This window comes from Schistocerca serialis, chromosome 4, assembly GCF_023864345.2.
Source record: "Schistocerca serialis cubense isolate TAMUIC-IGC-003099 chromosome 4, iqSchSeri2.2, whole genome shotgun sequence".
NCBI classification, from domain to species: domain Eukaryota; kingdom Metazoa; phylum Arthropoda; class Insecta; order Orthoptera; family Acrididae; genus Schistocerca; species Schistocerca serialis.
The window spans coordinates 895,333,105-895,352,219 of record NC_064641.1 but is presented as its reverse complement, the minus strand read 5'-3'; the positions used below and the strand labels follow the sequence as shown (position 1 = coordinate 895,352,219).

Below are 19,115 nucleotides of genomic sequence, written 5' to 3'. Positions count from 1 at the left end.
ACCTCATCCAGAAACGCACACTCTCGAAACCTGGCGACCCAGCTACACGGCGATGCAGAGCGCCTCTCTTGCATTCCGTTTGGCGGAAACACCTCAAGAAAAATCGGTAGAATCCTGGGGAAACACAATGTGAAATGTATATTGCGACCCCCTGCAAAAACCTTGACTCTGCTGGGTTCAGTGAAAGACGACCTAGGCCTTCGAAAACCAGGCGTTTATCAAATTCCCTGTCAGTGCGGAAAATCACACATTGAGGAGACAGTCCGCGCTGTAGAAGAGAGGTGCCGCGAACCCATGCGCCATACCGAATTACGCCAGGCCACTAAATCAGCCGTACTATTGACTATGAAAATACAAAAATACTCTGTCAATCCTCCTACTTCTGGTACTGCGTTACTAAAGAGGCCATCGAAATCCGACTACAGGACGATCTAATTAATAAAGACAGCGGCCTTCAACTTGGTCAGGCTTGGATCCCTGCACTCAGCCTGGAGAGAAAGATACGGTACCAGAGATCGAGGACCGCCCCCGACGGCGGCAACAGGGAGACTGCAGATCCCAGTTCAGACCCAGGCGCCGCTTACCCCACCACCTCTAGTAGCCGCCGCGCCGGCCGCACCAAAGACACCAGGAGAGGAACGGTGGAGGGGGTAACGGCTAGTAGACATAGGGCGCCGAGAGGAACAGCACAGTATTCGTCAGGAACCACCTGAAGATGGCAGCGTCTACCTCTGCCGAAATATTGTGGAGAAATTACGACGCTACCCGGTCGGATACCGGAGTACTGTTCAAGTTGGAAATACATCAGGAAAACTTCGTTTTATTTATTTGTTTTCAAGGGAATGATCAGCGTTTTGACAGGTTTGATAAGCCCCACTACGTCTTCCTCTCCTCTACCAAACGTCTGATCTCAGAGTAGCACTTACACCAAATGTCCTCGATTATTTGTTCTAGCTGTCCACCAGCTTAGCTGAAATATCTCAAGCAATCGTTATGTTGCTGAGGATAGCTTAAGCTTATCAAGGGCAAGATTATTCGAATTACGAGGGTTGCCCAGAAAGTAAAGCACCACAATTTTTTTTCTCAGCCGGAAACAATGTTAAGAATGCGAAACGTTACGTACGTATTATTTGATGTCCCCGGAGTGAGCGCGCCAAGTTTCCGTCACTTCCGACAGATAGCGTAGCTGCAGGATAGTTTGAAAATGGCGTCTGTAGGTGACGTTAGTTACAAGCAGCGTGCCGTCATTGAATTTCTCACTGCAGAGGAAGAAACTGTGGGGAGTGTTCACGAAGTCTATTATGGAGCATCTGCTGTCGACAGAAGTACAGTTAGTCGCTGAGCACGGAGGGTGAGGTCATCAGAAGGCGGTTCGGCCTAGCTCCATGATTTGTAGCGGTCGTGGAGACCATCCACGACTATCACACCTACATGTTGCAGCGAGCTTATATTGTCATTCGCGAGGGCAGACTTATTACGACTCGGCAATCTGTCAATCAGCAAATGGATGCAATTATCCGCACTCTTAGCAAGATGGGTCCTGCAATGTCTAACGGTGAATCAAAAATCGCACCAAAAAAAAAACAACATAAAAAACATTTGGCTTGATTTGTTGTAAAGTTTTGAAGCTGAGGGGAAGGCCTTCTTGTCACGGACTGTGACAGATAATGAAACCGGGGTTCACTATTTTGAGCCCGAAACAATACGACAGTCGATGGAATGGCACCATTCCCACTCCCCACAGAGGGAAAATTCAGAGCTACTGCTTCCGCCGGTAAGGTCATGATCACAGTGTTCTGGGTCTGTGAAGCTGTCATTCTCATTAATTTGATGCCAAGAGGCGTACCATTAATTCAGACGCATATGTCAACTCAAGACGCGCTTCTGGCGACTTCGGCGCCACAGCAACTCAGAGGATGTTTTGCTGCAATACGATAACTCTCGGCCTCGAACAAGTCTGAGGACTGCTGAGCACATCGTAAAACAGGGTTGGACAGTGTTACCCCAGCCCAGTTCTTGCCCCCTCGGACTTACAGTTGCTTGGGCCATTGAAAAATGCCATTCGTGGAAGATATTTTGAGGACGATGAGGAGGTGATTCACACAGTGAAGGACTGGCTCCACCACCAGGACAGGATCTGGTGCCGACAGGGCATACTCGCCGTTGTTTCGCCCTGGAGGTAGACCATTGAACGGGATGGAGATTACATGAAAGAATAGGATGTGTAGATAAAACACCATTCTTTGGTGTGTGTAATTCTCATTATGTTCAATAAAGAACTGCTGAAGAAAAAATGCGGTGCATTACTTTCTGGGCAACCCTCATACTACCCATACACCCAAAACAAATCGTCCGTCTTACAACGAACTGGAAACAGGTGTGGCTTAACGGCTTAATTCACATCTCACTTTTCCTCACAGCAGTCGGACGTCGTAATGGTACGACGTTGCTAGGTACACAGTGGTGGTGCAATAAAAACTATTTCTAGTCGAAATGGCACCGCATCCACACTATATTATGTGCGCTCTACAAAACACTCCAGAACACCGTTTTGTGAACGCTGATCAAAACAAAACGTGGTCACTGGTCGTTAAGTGACTTGCCCATATCAACTGGACGGCAGTTTGAGCAGTACCACTTCAAAATCCAGGAGTTAGACGCAAAAATATAGATCCAACGCGAGAAATTCAGACTTGAACATAACAGAGGATGGTAGCCAAGCCTGCAGGGTTCGCTGCTGCATCTGACCACGAACGGCACCTCTCCAATTTCCTCTGTACGTTGGAAACGTCAGTCGTGATCAGAATAGGGTTATGTGTAGTTGGGGGTGCAATATGTCACAGCTAAGTGAACTCGAACGTGGCCAAGTTGTTGGTGCTCCTGAAGTGGGTGCTTCCGTAACCAAGACGGACGAAGTGTATGGTGTTCCAAGAAGCGCTCTATCGCAGATGTATACCGCGTAGAGGAAAGCGGAAAAACACCATCCGCTAAGTCACAACCAGGTCGAAGATGTGTGTTAATGACCGTGACAGTCATTGAACAGGAATGTGACAGAAATCAAGAGGACGACAGCTGCAGAAGTCACCACATAACTGAATGTCGCGCTAGCGGAAAGTGTCATCACAAAAACAACACCAAGAGAGCTCCATAAACAAGGGTTTTCTGGGCGAGCTGGTATTCAGAGTTACACATCAGTGATGAAAATCCCCATAACAGGGAAACGCGATGCCGAAGCCATAAAACCCGGACTATGGAGCAGTGTAAGAATGTCATTAGCTCGGATGAGTTTTGATTCACACTGTTTCCAGCTTCTGGGCAAGTTTACGTGTTATGAGTGAAATATGGTGGTCGTTCGGTGCTCATTTAGGCAGCAATACCGTGTTATTCCTTGGGATCCATGGGTCCTTTGCAAGATCGTATCGTTGCCAAGAACTATGCGAGCAGTCTGGCTGATCAGGTCCATCCCACGGTAGAATGCTTGTTCCCCAGTGGTGACGGTGTATTCCAAGATGACAGGGGCCCTGTTCGCACAGCTTGCATCGTTTAGGACTGGTTTTGTGAACCCTGGCCTTCACAGTCACCATATCTCGGTATTACTCAGCCTTTATGGTCTATTTCGGAGAGGAAGGAACGTGACCTCTCTCCACCTACATCATCGTTATCTGAACTTGCCACTACTTTGCAGAAAGAACTGTATAAGATACCCTTGAAAACGGTACATGACCCGTATTTATCGATTCGGTGACGACTGGAAGCTGCTTTGAATGCCACAGATCTCTCTACACCGTATTAGGCATGGAAATGTTCTGTGGTTTTGATGTTTCTTTTTTTTCCACCCCATGCACTTCGAATCGGAATGGAGCTAGACAAATGTTGCATTAAGTGTGCAGTACAAGACACACAAGACCACTGTTTCGTTTACGCCGGTCAAAACAAAACGCGGTCATGGAGCAAGGTGCCCCTGGGGTTCGCTCGAGTCAATCTGATTTGCCACTGACATGCACTGAGTATCCTCACTGGAGTTGTAAGTCCTCCTCTACAGCCAGCCGCGGTGGCCGAGCGGTTCTAGGCGCTTCAGTCCCGAACCGCGCACTGCTACGGTCGCAGTTTCGAATCCTGCCTCGGGCATGGCTGTTTGTGATGTCCTTAGGTTGGTTAGGTTTAAGTAGTTATAAGTTCTAGGGGACTGATGACCTCAGAAGTTAAGTCCCATAGTGCTCAGAACCATTTGAACCATTTTTCCCCCTCTATGTAAAGGAATTGCGCTCAGGGAGACGGAAGGAAACGGTTGACTCTCACACATGGGCCGTAACTGTGTGCCCTGATTAAACGTTAATAAATATTAGGTTGGTTGGTTGGTTGTTTCGAGGAAGGAGACCAGACAGCGGGGTCATCGGTCTCATCGGATTAGGAAAGGACGGGGAAGGAAATCGGCCGTGCCCTTTGAAAGGAACCATCCCGGCATTTGCCTGGAGCGATTTAGGGAAATCACGGAAAACCTAAATCAGGATGGCCGGACGCGGCAAAATATGTGACGCAAATGGCCGTATCTTTTGAGCGCATTGACTTAGAAGCTAACGCTTATTATAGCGCCAAAGGACCATAGACCTTAGTACGTGTAACATCAAGCGCCGGCACATCCGCCTGGAACGTAACCGCAGAGAAGGATGTGAGACAACGTCAGGCAATAGAAAGCTGACTAGGACGACACCACGACAGGAGCGGCACCTATACGAAGAGAATATAAGGGCCTCTTGGGCTAGCCTCGGCCGCACTAGCAGAACCGCACTAGAAGACGAGCATTAAACAGTTACTTATGAAATTGTGAGATCTGCTTGCATGGAAATTGTATATATATCGAAGGACACTGATTATTTGCATATCGTCTACCTCTTTATTTCTTTAAAGTCAGTACCGCCATTAGACTGTTTTTTATTTGCAGTGTTACATTTACACGATCATGGTTTCGGCTTTACAATGCCATTATCTAGTGTTTTAATGTTATACAGTGCCTAAGACGACATACTGTATAACATTAAAACACTTGATAATGGCATTGTAAGGCCGTAATCATGATCGTGTAAACGTAACAGTGCAAATAAAAAACGGTCTAATGGCGGTACTGATTTTAAAGAAATATATTATGACTGTGACCCCAAATTATGAAAAAATTATTGTATATCGTCAAGTGGTTGCGGCACCTTTTTGTAAAAGTTAAGTATTGTCACCAATTTACTGTAATAAACTCCATTAATAAGGTTTGCTTGTATGTTGTCTAGCTGTCCGAGAAAACAGCTTCGTAGGCACACTATATTAGACGAGTGGGCAGGAAACCACAGCACGAGACACAACTTTAAACCTGATACGTCTTTACGTTCCTGAGAGAAAAGGGTCTCAGTCGATGGGCGGGCAGACACTCTGATAACAAATGACAAAAAAAATTTCGTGTGATATAATTACAGATTAACAATTTTCCGATTTTTTCTTTTGCTTGTAGTGTGAATGCTTACTTCTTGCCAAATTTCGTGATTGTAAGTCGATAGGAAGTACATGTAGGTTTTAATGATTGAGTTTGTGAGTATCAAAATATGTGACACAAAAGTTCGTATATTTTGATTGCATTGACTTAGGTGCTTCACTTTTTTTTATATCATCAAGGGACAGTAGACCTTAATCCTTCTACCCGTTCGTGAGAAAAAGGGTTTTGGAAAGGCGGACAGACAGACAAACAGGCAGATAGACAACGAAGTGATCCTCCAAGAGTTCCGTTTTCACCGATTGAGGTACGGAATCCACAAAACAGTGAAAACATACGAGTGGAGGAAAAGTATTAACAGTAGACCTTTTATTCACCACAACAAAAGATTTTATAGCTGATGTCCCAGATTTCTGTACTGTGCAAAGCGCTAAGGTACTATTGTCTTTCTGTTAAATCTGCACAGATGAACAGGATAAGTGCCGTGTCCCGTTAAATAATGAACGCAGTCCTGCCTCGGCGTTCGCTAATGGTACGGGGAAGTACATAGTGTCTTCGGCCTGTTTCACTATTTTCCCAGTCGTTCCCTTACACACACACTTTCTAGTTCAGGAGTTGGGCCGTAGGTAGTTATCCTCTGTTTTGGATATCGTTGAACTATTCTTCAATATCTACTGGGTAGATTCCGAGGGTCGCCAGCAAAGCATTAGTTTGTGTGGTGCCGAAAACCCTGGAACGTGAAGAGCGAGGGGCACAGCCCTTTACCCACGTCGCAGGATTTGTCAGTTCCGCACGCTCAAAGTCTGTGCGCCCAGACACTTGTTGCGGATCACGTGATGGCATCGTGGTAGGTCCTAGCCATATACAGTGGTAGCATATCGTTAACTTCGCAGTCGTGGGCAATTTTGTGCATACTGTTGCTTGCTTTGTGTGTGATTGTGCGTGTACATTGCAGCAATGGCCAGTAGGTCATATTAAGAGCGACATTTGCATTTGAGATAGCTCCAAGCACTATTTTTGCGTTATATAAACAAGCTGCACCTGCGGCGGTGTTCCTATCCCTGCAACGGTGCAGTCATCAGGGCAGTTAGCGAAGCGTGCGGCGTGCTACGACCAGACCGGTGCAATTACCCGCTCTCATGGCTGTGGCACTACCGGCGTCTTCACGACAGCACTAGCAGCGCGACGGAGACTTGTTAGGGAAGGCAATAAAATGTCCTCCTGCCCTCCTGGAAGGCTCGAGGCACAGCCAGGCACATGCACCTGCAACGTTCAGCCAGAAGAGAGACTGCTCGCTGGTAAATCGCAGCGCAGCGCGGAACACGACAACACTGCACTCCACGGTTCCTCCGTGACCCCTGTGACGTCATACAGCCGGAGACTTCCTCTCGTGCCAGTACGGGAATCGCATCCGCTACACTCCCTAATGAACGGTCGTGTAGGGGTTGAAAATTTTAGGGAGAGAGCAGCAACTTACAAACGAACACTGAAAAGCCAAAGAAACTGGTACATCTGCTTAATATCCTGTAGGACACCCGCGAGCACGCAGAACGGCCGCAACACGACATGGCATGGACTCGACTAATGTCTGAAGTAGTGCTCGAGGGAATTGACACACAGAACTCTGCAAGGCTGTCAATAAATCCGTAAGAGTACGAAGAGGTAGAGATCTCTTCTGAACCGCACGTTGCGAGGCATCCCAGATAAGCTCAATAATGCTCATGTCTGGTGTGTTTGGTGGACAGCAGAGGTGTTGAAACTCAGAGGAGTGTTCCTGCAGCCACTCTGTAGCAATTCTGGCCGTCTAAGATGTTTCATTGTCCTCCTGGAATTGCCCAAGTCCGTGCGACTGCAGAATAGACACGAATGGATGCAAGTGATCAGACAGGATGCTACGTACATGTCACCTGTCCACCTGTCGGAGTCGTATCGACACGTATCACTCCAACTACATACGCACCACATCATTACAGAGCCTCCACCAGCTTGAACAGTCCTCTGCTGACATGCGGGTTCCATAGATTCACGGGATTGTCTGCATACCCGTATACGTCCATCCGCTCGATACAATCTGAAACGAGACTCGTCCGATCAGGCAACATGTTTCCAGTTATCAGTAATGTCGGTGTTGAAGGACCATGGGAGGCTCCGAAGGCCCATATCGATGAAGTCTCGGTAAATGGTTCGCACGCTGACACTTGTTGATGGCCCTGCATTCAAATCTGCAGTAATTTGTGGAAGGGTTGCACTTCTGTCACGCTGAACGATTCTCTTCAGTCGTCGTGACCCGTTCTTGCAGGATCTTCTTCCCGTCCCAGTGTTATCACAGATATGTTGTTTTACCGGATTCCTTATATTCACGGTACGCTCGTGAAATGGTCGTACAGAAAAATCTCCACTTAGTCGCTAACTCGGAGATGCTGTGTGCCATAGCTCGTACACCGACTTAAACAGCACGTTCAAACTCACATCTTGATAACATGCCACTGTAGCAGCAGCAACCGTTCTAACAACTGCGCCCGACACTTGCTGTTTTATATAGGCGTTGCTGACCGCAGCGCCGTTTTCTGTCTGTTTACATATCTTTGTATTTAATACGTATTCCAACACCAACTTCTTTGGCGCTTCAGTGTAGATTAAGACGGACTTACTTATCTTTGACACAAACATTATTTTGTTGCCTCATGGAGTGACCGCGCGGTTTGAGGCGCTATGTCACGTATTGCGCGGCCCCTCCCGCCGGAGGTTCGAATACTCCCTCGGGCATGGGTGTGTGTGTTATTCTTAGCATAAGTCAGTTTAAGTTAGTTTAAGTAGTGTGTAAGTCCAGGGCCAGTTTGGTCCCTTGGGAATTCACACTCATTTGAACATTTTTATTTTGTTACAATATTAATCCAGACTTAGATGTACCACAGTTAGCTGCTGTCAGAATCTTTACTAGCCCTACTAATTTCTATTGCTACTATCTCCAGTTACCTAGATATACGTATTAACAGACGTTAGTAAAAACATAAGGTACGACAGTTGAACCGTCTTATAAAACTGCGTAACGCACTTACTCGAAGTGTTTCGATTACTATATCTGGGCGGAAAAAAGACGCGAACTGGACAGCAAAACTAGATGCATGGAATTTAAACAATGTTTTAAAAATCTACTGTCAGTAGTAGAACAGTAGCCAACTCCGCGTCCAAGTTCTTATAACATCACTGTTACCTATTTCAACCACGCATAATAACAGGTAGCAGCTGTACTTGCTCATATTAACTAGTCATAGACTTCTTGTATGGTATATGGCGAGGGATACTTTTTTAAGCACGGCCATTTCTCCCTCTCCTAGTCGCGTAAGGAAGAAGAATTGCTGGTATGCCTCTGTGTGAGCTAGAATCTGTCCGATGTTTACCTCCACGGTCTTATCGCACGACATATCTAGGAGGATACAATAAATTGGTTGACTCAGGTGAAGGGAATGTAAAATAAATCTGAAATTACAGCATATCTCTGTTGAATTCGATTGAAAAATTGCGTATACACAACTGAAAAGCAGAAAATGTTACTAAAAATCAGTTCTTAATATACCTCGTTCGTAAATCAGACTAAAAATTATAAAATAATTTCTCCTAGCCCCATAGAGTTAGTTCTGAAAATTTGTGATTTTGAATTCTTGTAGCATATAAAACGAAAAAACTTAGGGCGTCTGAAATACATAATTGATATATGAATAGTTCACCTCCTTGCTGTTATCTGTTGCATGCGCGCCATGTTTTTCTTTGTAAATCTTGTAAGTATTTTCATACGTACTAAAAATTGACGCTCACAAATTTTTAGGATCATCTATATGAGGTTAGGAATCTGTATGGGGCTAGGAGAAATTATTTTATAATGTTTTAGTCGGGTTTGGGAACGTGGTATATTAAAAATTGATTTTTGTTTAAATGATTATTTTTTCTTTCATACTTTTTTGATATAGATTAGGCACTCACTTAAGAAGATGTACCACTACTCATTTTCATCTATCAATGACGAATGGACAAAAAACAGAAAATATTATTAGTTCTTCTTGTTCAGATAGCAGTTCTAGTAAGTGGACACAAGAGAGAAGCGACTTCGCCTGCATTACTTCAAATATCACCAAGAATTAGTAATATATCTGTAACAAGCTTGTCTTGAGCAGGGTTCCCCAAACTGTGATCCCAGGATAGCTGGTGCTCCGTGGAATGTGAATAAGTGCTCCGCGAAAAAACTATTAATAACAAGGTATTTGTTCTCGACTTTTATTTTACATTTTTGAAATTTTATTACAGTTTTCGTGTTATTAGCTTTGATAGAGAAAATAATTATGGGAGAGAAGATCTATGGCAAGAGGTCACGGGAAAGAGCAACGAGCAGGTGCATGGATTCAATCAAGAAGATCTTTGGTTCTACCTCTTCACGAGGCTTGGTGACTGTCCAACATGGAGACGCTTGGTTCACTGGATCACGCTTCGTTCGTTGAATCACAAAGACTTGTCAAGACGATGAGCTATGATTTAAAATTGAAGTACTTATTGAAAGAATTAAGTAGTTCTCATTTTTAAATATGTTGTTAATTTTATTAACCTTCAAAATAAACAAGACGTCCAACAAAGTACCAGGATCTCAAAGTGTTCCGTCACAGGAAAAGTATGAAGACCCCTGATCTAGAGGAAAGAAATGAAGTGTGGAGAGCAGAATCTAAAAGGATAGGATTTTTAAGGTTTTGTTAGAGCGCTGAAGCGTTTTCTTTATTACCATTCTACATAGCGGGAAGTTAGCTGTCGTATAAGCGGTAGAAGCTCTCGTTGTGTCTGCGACTACGCAAGCTCCCAGATTGCGGTCTGAACGACAGACGTCACACTTCCTGTGGTTGAAACATCCTGCGGATGGACATCCGCCAGGCATATCGTTATATTGAGCCTGTACTCCCTGCGATACGCACACCGACAGCCCCAGTCTGAGTCTCAACAGCCCATAATGCGTCCAGGGTGCGTAGCTGGCAGCAAATGACACTTCCGCGTCCGCTTGTGTATGCTACCACCTCGGCAACGGCCAGAGAGGAATCAGCTGCGGCGAAGAAGAGACATGCTGGACCAACTGTAAACCTTACGGTAAGACCTTTTTCGTGTAGTGTGGATTCTCACGACGCTATCGCCGTGCAGTTTTGAACTACTATAAGGCGGTTGGGTTGGCTTGCACGTACTATAATGAAGCAGGATATAATGTTCTGAGTATCGCAGTGTTGGACTGTTTTTTGTTAACGGGAGAGAACACTTAATTGTGAAACTTCTAAGTCTAAGATCTTGGCGAATCGGACGATACCGTGAATTGCGATTCGGAGGGGCTGTGAATTAACCGTCTACATCTCTTCGTTGAGCCCAAAACGTTGGTTAGGATGTTGTGACGTACCTTACCATAATCGGTCCCTTTATGTATTTTGTATAGTTGTATTTTTGTTCCTAATTACAGACATACAGACATTACAATACAGGCCAATTAAAGATTAATATTGAGTTTACGCAAACGGTTGTAGCTGTTTACTGAATAGCGATATGCCAAGAATGTAAAAGAAAGTTCAAAATTTTGATCGTTGCGCCAGGGCAGTGAATCGGAAGGCGGTGCATACGCCTTGATGTACGGGTAGAAGGTTAAGTGTCGTAAGTGGATCCCTTATAGAAGGCTTTATGCTCGTAGATAACGTCGTATATCAATCTCTACCATCTGCCGAATTTTACTGTGTAATCCGGTTAACATTAGCAAAAGCATTCTCTGTATCTAGTAATGCCATAAATATACTTAGGCTTCTTTTCAGCCTATGTTGTAAGTTAAATCAGCACTCACTAGCGTGTTCCTACATTCCTCATATTCATGTGCATCAACACCTGGCTTCTTAGGCGTTGAATCATCACACTCTTCTTGAAGCCAGAGAGAGACTCGCTCTGTCCCATGTGTCTTACGTACCAGGCGGAATACTTCTGCAGGGGCTGAGCCTCCGTAGGAATGGTCGTTAATGGCGAGATAGTATATTACTTTGTACTGTTGGGGTGATGGTAGTTATAAGCAAGTAGCACTTGAGTGCACTATTTTAATAAATTACGGGATCTATGTGTCATCTGGAAGATCGTCAATTCAGATCCTGTGTTTGATTTTGCAAGTTGTGCTTGATTTTTGGTTTGTACGTATCAGTCCTATTGTTTCGCAGTATCGAAGATGAAAAACTGCCCGTAGCGCTTAAGGTATGCACTTTCGACCCCATTTTTACTGCGACTTTTTTGCTTCTAGTATCGTGTACTTTCAACTGAATGCGTTTACTCCATTAATTTTGATACACCTTGTATAACTATACGTCATACGTGTAGATAACTAGCTGATTTCTTGTTTATTCAGTGAAGTGTTAATTAGGTCTGTAAGAAGGACACCCGTCACCTGAAAGTAGTACATTGAATGTAATATTTGGTACCACAATTGAGTAGAGCGCCAAGAGACGCTTGTATTGATCAGGCCATCTTTATTGTTGTCATGTTTGAACGACAATTTCTTTGTCGTTAATCCTGACTGTGTATGCAGAAAAGTCACGTTTTAGTTAACTGCAAAATTATTAGTCATAGGATACTGTGTATGGACTTAGGGGGACCGAGAGAGGACGACAATTCATCTAACATACCAGGTGAAGGAGTACGAAACCGGAATTCCCTTATGGATTGTGCTAGCCGTCGGTGTAGGGCCCGCCGCGTCCACAGCGGCATCTGCTTCCAATAACGCCTGAAAACGACTCTCAACACACCGTAACCTAAGTTCCATGCATCGGTATGGGTTTCTAAAACTGTAAACATGTCGAGTTTCGTGCCTATAAACTACGATTTGCGGGCAGCATTGGTTTTCTGTTATCATTTGAAGAAAATTGCTGCAGAATCGCATCGAACGCTCGTAGAAGGTTTCGGTGAACATGCTGTTGGGAAAACATAGTGTTTAGAATGGTTCAACAACTTCAAAAGTGGTGGTTCTGACGTAAGAAACGAAGAACGCGGGAAACCCACAGAAAAATATCGAAGACAAGGAATTGCAGGCCTTATTGGATTAAGATGATACTCAAACTCAACAGGAATTCCCGGAACTACTGAATGTCAGGCAGAAAACCGTTTCTCTTTGGTTAAATGATATGGGAAAGGTGCAGAAAGTGGGAAAATGGGTTCCGCATGAGCTGAATGAAAGACAGCAAGCAAATCGAAAGACCACTTGTGAAATGCTGCTCGCCAGATACAAAAGGAAGTAGTTTCTACATCGGATAGTGACAGGAGATGAAAAATGGGTATATTTTGAGAATCCTAAGCGTCGTAAATCTTAGGTGAGTTCAGGCAAACCAACGTCATCCTCTGCAAAACCAAATCGCTTTGGAAAGAAGACAATGCTCTGTGTTTGGTGGAATCAGCTGCTAAAACCTGATGAAACATTTAACACTGATCGCTACCACATCAAATGATCGATTTAAATCGAGCATTACTTGAAAAACGCCCGGAATATGGGGAAAGGCAACACAGAGTCATATCACTCTATGATAACGCCCCATCACACACAGTGAAACGGATCAGGTAAACGATGAAGGCGTTCAGTTGGCAAATACTGGGGCATGCGGCTTATTCTACAGACTTGGCTCCGATTATCATCTGTTTGCATCACTGGGACACACTCTCGCTGAACAACGCTTCAATTCGTAAGAAAGTGTAGGAAAATGGCTAGCTGACTGGTTCGCTTCAAAAGAAGTGTTTTCTTTTTTCCATTCAGAGCCTGCCGGAGGGGTGGGGGAAATCTATAAACAGCAAACAGCAATGGAGATTATTTTGAATAAATTATTGTTTATCAGTTTCAAACAACAAACGTGTAGTTATTGCAACCAAATTCCGGTGTCACACTCCTACACCTGGTATATGATGTAGTTGTGACTTATGTTTAATTGGTCGTCTATTTCATGGCAATTGTGTTCATTGTGGATTTTGGATGGCACTGCAAGGGCTTTTAATGGCGAACGGATGGCGGCTGCAGGCCATTTTGCTTCAAGTGGTCATTCTGCTCTAGACGGGCAGTGAGGTAACTCGTACATCGGAGAGTTGATAGTGTTAGCGTTGTTTAGAAGTTGTAAGTGATGTAGCTTTCAGGTGCCAAGTGGTCACGTAAACACTTCAGCATCTGTTTGTGCTTGAAATGATTTCAGACTGATTGGAACTTCGTACTTCTAACTTTAAGCGAGTGTTAGGTAATGAGCAGGTCTGAACTCAAATTTATTTGAGCTGCGTCTAGGAGTTATTATTGGTTAGTCTCGCCGCCGGTTCTAGAACGTTGTTCACACAAGCGACTTGCCATTTGTCATCCCACCTCCCCCTCCCCTTTTCCATTATATACCAGGTGATCAAAAAGTCAGTATGAATTTGAAAATTTAATAAACGACGGAATAATGTAGATAGAGAGGTAAAAATTGACATACATGCTTGGAATGACAAGGGGTTTTATTAGAACCAAAAAAAAGCACCCCATATTGCTAGACGTGTGAAAGATCTCTAGCACGCGTCGTTTGGTGATGATCGTGTGCTCAGCCGCCACTTTCGTCATGCTTGGCCTCCCATGTCCCCAGACCTCAGTCCGTGCGATTATTGCCTTTGGGGTTACCTGACGTCGCAAGTGTATCGTGATCGACCGACATCTCTAGGGATGCTGAAATACAACATCCGACGCCAATGCCTCACCATAACTCCGGACATGCTTTACAGTGCTGTTCACAACATTATTCCTCGACTACAGCTATTGTTGAGGAATGGTGGTGGGCATATTGAGCATTTCCTGTAAAGAACATCATCTTTGCTTTGTCTTACTTTGTTATGCTAATTATTGCTATTCTGATCAGACTAAGCGCCATCTGTCGGACATTTTTTGAACGTTTGTATTTTTTTGGTTCTAATAAAACCCCATGTCATTCCAAGCATGTGTGTCAATTTGTACCTCTCTATCTACATTATTCCGTGATTTATTCAGCTTTCAAATTTATACTGACTTTTTGATCACCCGGTATATTCACCCGCGTCAGTTTTTGCTACTGCACAAACTGTGATCTACACCCTACGTAAATCTTGCACCTGGTCGTCCCCCCTCAGCATGACGTTCCAAGCGGTCGCTACTTGTTGTGACAAGTGCCTGTTCAGAAATCGTACAGTTGTGGCAACTCTGGCGCCAGTTTCAACTTGACGCCGCAAGCGGCACCTTGTGCCGCTTGACCCTTAACCGGGCCCCACTTAGCCCACTGGAATCTACTCATGTTTATGAGAGTTTCGATGTCTTGATCACCACAGTGAACTTCATTTTTAATCAGTCGAAGTATTTGTGAATAGTTTAATGGCATGGGACTCATGAACCAGTGGTGTATAGTAAGTTTTTGGGTACCTGCAACCACTTTAAATATGTAGTCACTCGATCTTCACTGCATTTGATTATTTATGACTGAAAAACATTTTTCAGGATGTTCTCTCTGGAGGGAACCGTGCAAGAACCTCAAGCCACCATCCACTGCGATACCAGCCTGTGAACACTGGATACTGAGGAGCGGCTGTGAACTGCCGCTGCCTGCTGCGGTAAACCCGGGGAGAACTGTGGCTGCGCCCTGGCTGCGATTCGTGGCCTCATGTGGCCCACTGTCAGGGAAGCCACCACGGACCTCGTGTGCCTCGTCGCCGCCGAAAGGGGTGTGTACGCCACTGAAGGCATCAGACACGGATCGTACATCTAATCCTCTTCTCCTCTTTCTAAATTATTTTGTTTTGTTTGCCAACATCTGTTTGTCCTATATTTCGAGATTAATATCGTTGGTACACACGCTGCACAGAACATTGGTTACCCCTAGGAGACAGTTTGCTAATACCTTATGACGCCTGTAGCCTTCATACGATACGGCTTCTACTTGGCGAGGAAGAGAGTCTATAAGTTTCTTCAGATATGTCACACGCAGCTGAAGCTACCCATTGATGAGTGTGCTGGGATATTGATTGCAGTGTTTCATCCAGTGGTAGAAATAGTTGCTAACATTTTCCATGGGTAGAGGTCTAAACGGGTGTCGATATATCCATAGTAATTGGTCTGAAGTTAAAAATCAAAAGGCGGTATCAATCATATTATATGTTTTACGTCAAATTCAGCTACCTGTGATCAATAGTCAACATTGCATGAATCGGCATCGCTCGTGTCTTGTAATTGTAGCTGATAACTTGAATTCTGTGGATGTTCTTGGAATGTTTGCAAGGTACATGTGTGAGCGTACAACTGAACCTGCGATAAACCCCAACAGATGTCAGAGAAATCCGCATCGCCGGCTGCGGTGGTCTCGCGGTTCTAGGCGCTCAGTCCGGAACCGCGCGACTGCTACGGTCGCAGGTTCGAATCCTGCCTCGGGCATGGATGTGTGTGATGTCCTTAGGTTAGTTAGGTTTAAGTAGTTCTAAGTTCTAGGGGACTGATGACCACAGATGTTAAGTCCCGTAGTGCTCAGAGCCATTTGAACCAATCCGCATCAGTTGGAATGGCCAATAGTCAGATCACTCGCTATGGCTCATATGCATTTAATGAAAAACGTGTTGTGCAACAGATGACTAATAGGACATGGATGGCCCTGGCAAACATCATACATCTATGCTGTACCTCAGAAGAGATAGCAAACAGGGTGCTCAACTAGCTACGAAATCTACATCTGCGTATATAATATGCGGAGGTTAACTTATACATCTGCTAGTCACTTCCTTTCCTATTCCCCTCGTAAACTGAGCGCGGGAACAATGATACTTCATACGTCTCTATACTGGAAACACTCCTAATCCTTACAGCCCGCCTAGAAACAAACAGTAATTGTCGCACCGCGCCCGCCTAAGGTGCGATATTTCACCACGTTCAGCATTCAGAAACATGGAGCATAGCCGGTACCATGATCTAATGCAGATGGCAACACATCAGCTCTGCCCCAGACAAAGTCTCTAGGCCAAGTCTTCTCTTCCATATCCCGAAATGAAGTCAGTTTTCTGACTCCCGAACCGAAGTGTGTTCTCCTCTGACACAGAATCCTTTTTCTTCTCTACAAGTCCATGCAGTTCCAATGCACCAATGAAAAAGGATCTGCAAAATGCTGGTCAGAGTCACATTTGCTATCAAGACAACTATCTTCCCTCCTTCCAGAAGTTATTCAAAATTAACAGATCATTATAAACGCATGCACAAAGTTCTTACATTAATTTGAATCAATCCTCCATTCGACAGCTAAGTTTGTGGCTTCACCCAATTCGCTTACCGAAACGTCTGAACTTCTCGGAAAGTTCTGTTTTGGATTATCCAGTGAGGGGCGCTCTTACAACTTTGTAGGCCAGAGGTTCTTCACCCCATGTAAAGTGGCGACATCACTTTGCAGGGAGAAAAGAATTCCTGTTCACAATGCAACCGAGATGCTTCTCACAGAATGCCAAAATCTCCATCTATCACGGACTACCCTCGCATAACGTTGCTGGAAGGCGACTTTTCGGTGTAAGCGAAGGTTCCTTTGAAGTGTCCTTTGGGCAGATGGGTCTGCTTGTAAAATCTGATTGTGAGATTCTACATGAGTGCAAATGCTCTTCCAGCTATGATAACTATTTCTGTGAATGTATCACTGGACCCCGTGTTGTGCAGAGTGCATTGTGTGAGAAACTGTAGGAATGCGACTCAAGTCAGCAGCACTGGCGATTACCAGTTCGCTGGCTGATACCTCCTCAGGATGGTCACGTCACCCCACATTTTCCTGTGAAAACGCGGCCGTCAGCCCCTTGGAGGTAGGTCGAAATGCCGAGTCAGTAGCTTGACTCACTGCATCCAGCATGGCTCAGCGTGCACTCAACTACAAAGAAAATTACATACAAAACAGCTACTAGGGAACAGGAGGAATTAGTACAGAAGTAGACGGCTTACTCGCCGCAATCACTTATGTTACTGACTACAAGAGATAATTACTTTATTAATTTATGGGAATTAACTTCAGATAATAATGATTTTAAATCGTGCCAGACCAGAAACAGACTGGGGCTAATCACAGGCAAAGCAGAAGTCTGAGTTTGTACTTACCGTCTGGCTACGACCGCTGCACCTATTGACAATGCGTTGCTGCGACCGTACCTTTCTCTTTTGTAGTCCAGTTTCAGAAACAAGTTACGAATGGCTCCTTATGACGCTAAGAGTATGATTCCGCCAATCAGGTATGGCCCCGCTGATGGATCTCAAGGCTCCATCGACTGGCACTTTCCAGTGTTTACAGTAACTGACAACGCTCCGCGGTGTGTGTGCCCATTCGACAGTTCGCCGCTAGACGTCTACCTTTCCAGTGGACCATCAATTGCTTTAAGCCGTTTAACTGAACTTCACAATTACTGTTTTTCTATTTGATACACTACCAATATACTGTTTTGACTGTGCAGTGCTCCGAAGAAGAACACGTGTATTGTTAAAAATTGCTAGGGTTAAAGACTGCCACATGTTCCTCTTCCAGTTTTTTATATACTTTTATACGTTCTTTATATTTTCATTTCATAAGCAGCGGTCTTACATCTCAGTAATTCCTGTGTATTTTGTAGTTATTCTGCTCATTTACGCAATCCCAAAAAGGAATCACAGCGTGATAAGTGGGCTCTTGCATAACAAGCCGTTCTTTGGAATGTTCGTTTCATAATCTCACATCTGTTTGCTAATTACTTATGCCACTAGCAATGCTCGGTATATAATCGGTGTACCTATCAACTTTTCTCTGTACTGTATAAAACTACACGATGCTGTAGTTGTTATTGTAAGAAGAGTAGCAAGTTGACGCGATTTAGCATCGTCATAATTACATGACTAACTTTTAACAGTGTGCAAAAAATGACAAATTGTGCCCCGACTTCACTTGTCTTCCCATCACAGCAGAAATGGTACGCGAATAATTTGTAAAATCTCATTCAGTTATTATAACTATGTTATTATTTACTGACCGTATCGAGAATATGGCAGCCCACGTTATACTAAAATGTAATTATCCAAATTGCGTGGTTCGTGCGCGAAATGTAAAAAATGGGAGGAAATTTCTTTTCATCAAAAGGCTTTCTACATAAATAAGGAACTAATATGTTTGTGCCACTCTTGTGTGCAAAAGGAAAGAGTCTAAATTTAATACGACTGTCATTGAAACGCGTCCAGCTGTAATTCGCATCAAATCTGGATAAGGACTTGCACCAGTCGATATTTCAGACCAGGCATAAGCATTTAGTCAGAGCAGTGGCGCGTTTAACTACTTTAAAGAACTTTAACGTCTGCAGATTGCACCATGCGAGCTGACGCAGTGGTTAGCGCACTGGACTCACATTCAAGAGGACGATTGTTCAAATCCTCGTCGGGTCATTCAGATTGAAATTCTCTGCGATTTCCCCAGATCGTTCCAGGCAAATGCAGGGTTATTTCCTTCGAAAAGGTAGCGGCCGAAGTCCTTCCGCGTCCTTTCGTAACACAGAATATGCTCATCCTGTAACAACCGCGCTGTTAACGGGAAGTTAGTATCTAATCTTCCTTCCTGTTTCATATGCGGATGTTGACGCGGTTGCG

At 44.4% G+C, this 19,115-nt stretch overlaps 1 long non-coding RNA gene across 2 annotated transcripts in view; it reads left to right on the top strand.

The window, feature by feature from the left end:
• Positions 1–10,442: 10,442 nt before the first annotated feature.
• LOC126473566 (uncharacterized) overlaps positions 10,443–19,115 on the top strand; it is a 62,131-nt gene continuing 53,458 nt past the window's right edge. For both annotated transcript variants that reach the window (XR_007586491.1, XR_007586490.1), the window contains exons 1-2: positions 10,443–10,600; positions 14,994–15,217. This is a non-coding gene — a long non-coding RNA (uncharacterized LOC126473566). The remainder of the gene's footprint in view (positions 10,601–14,993; positions 15,218–19,115) is intronic.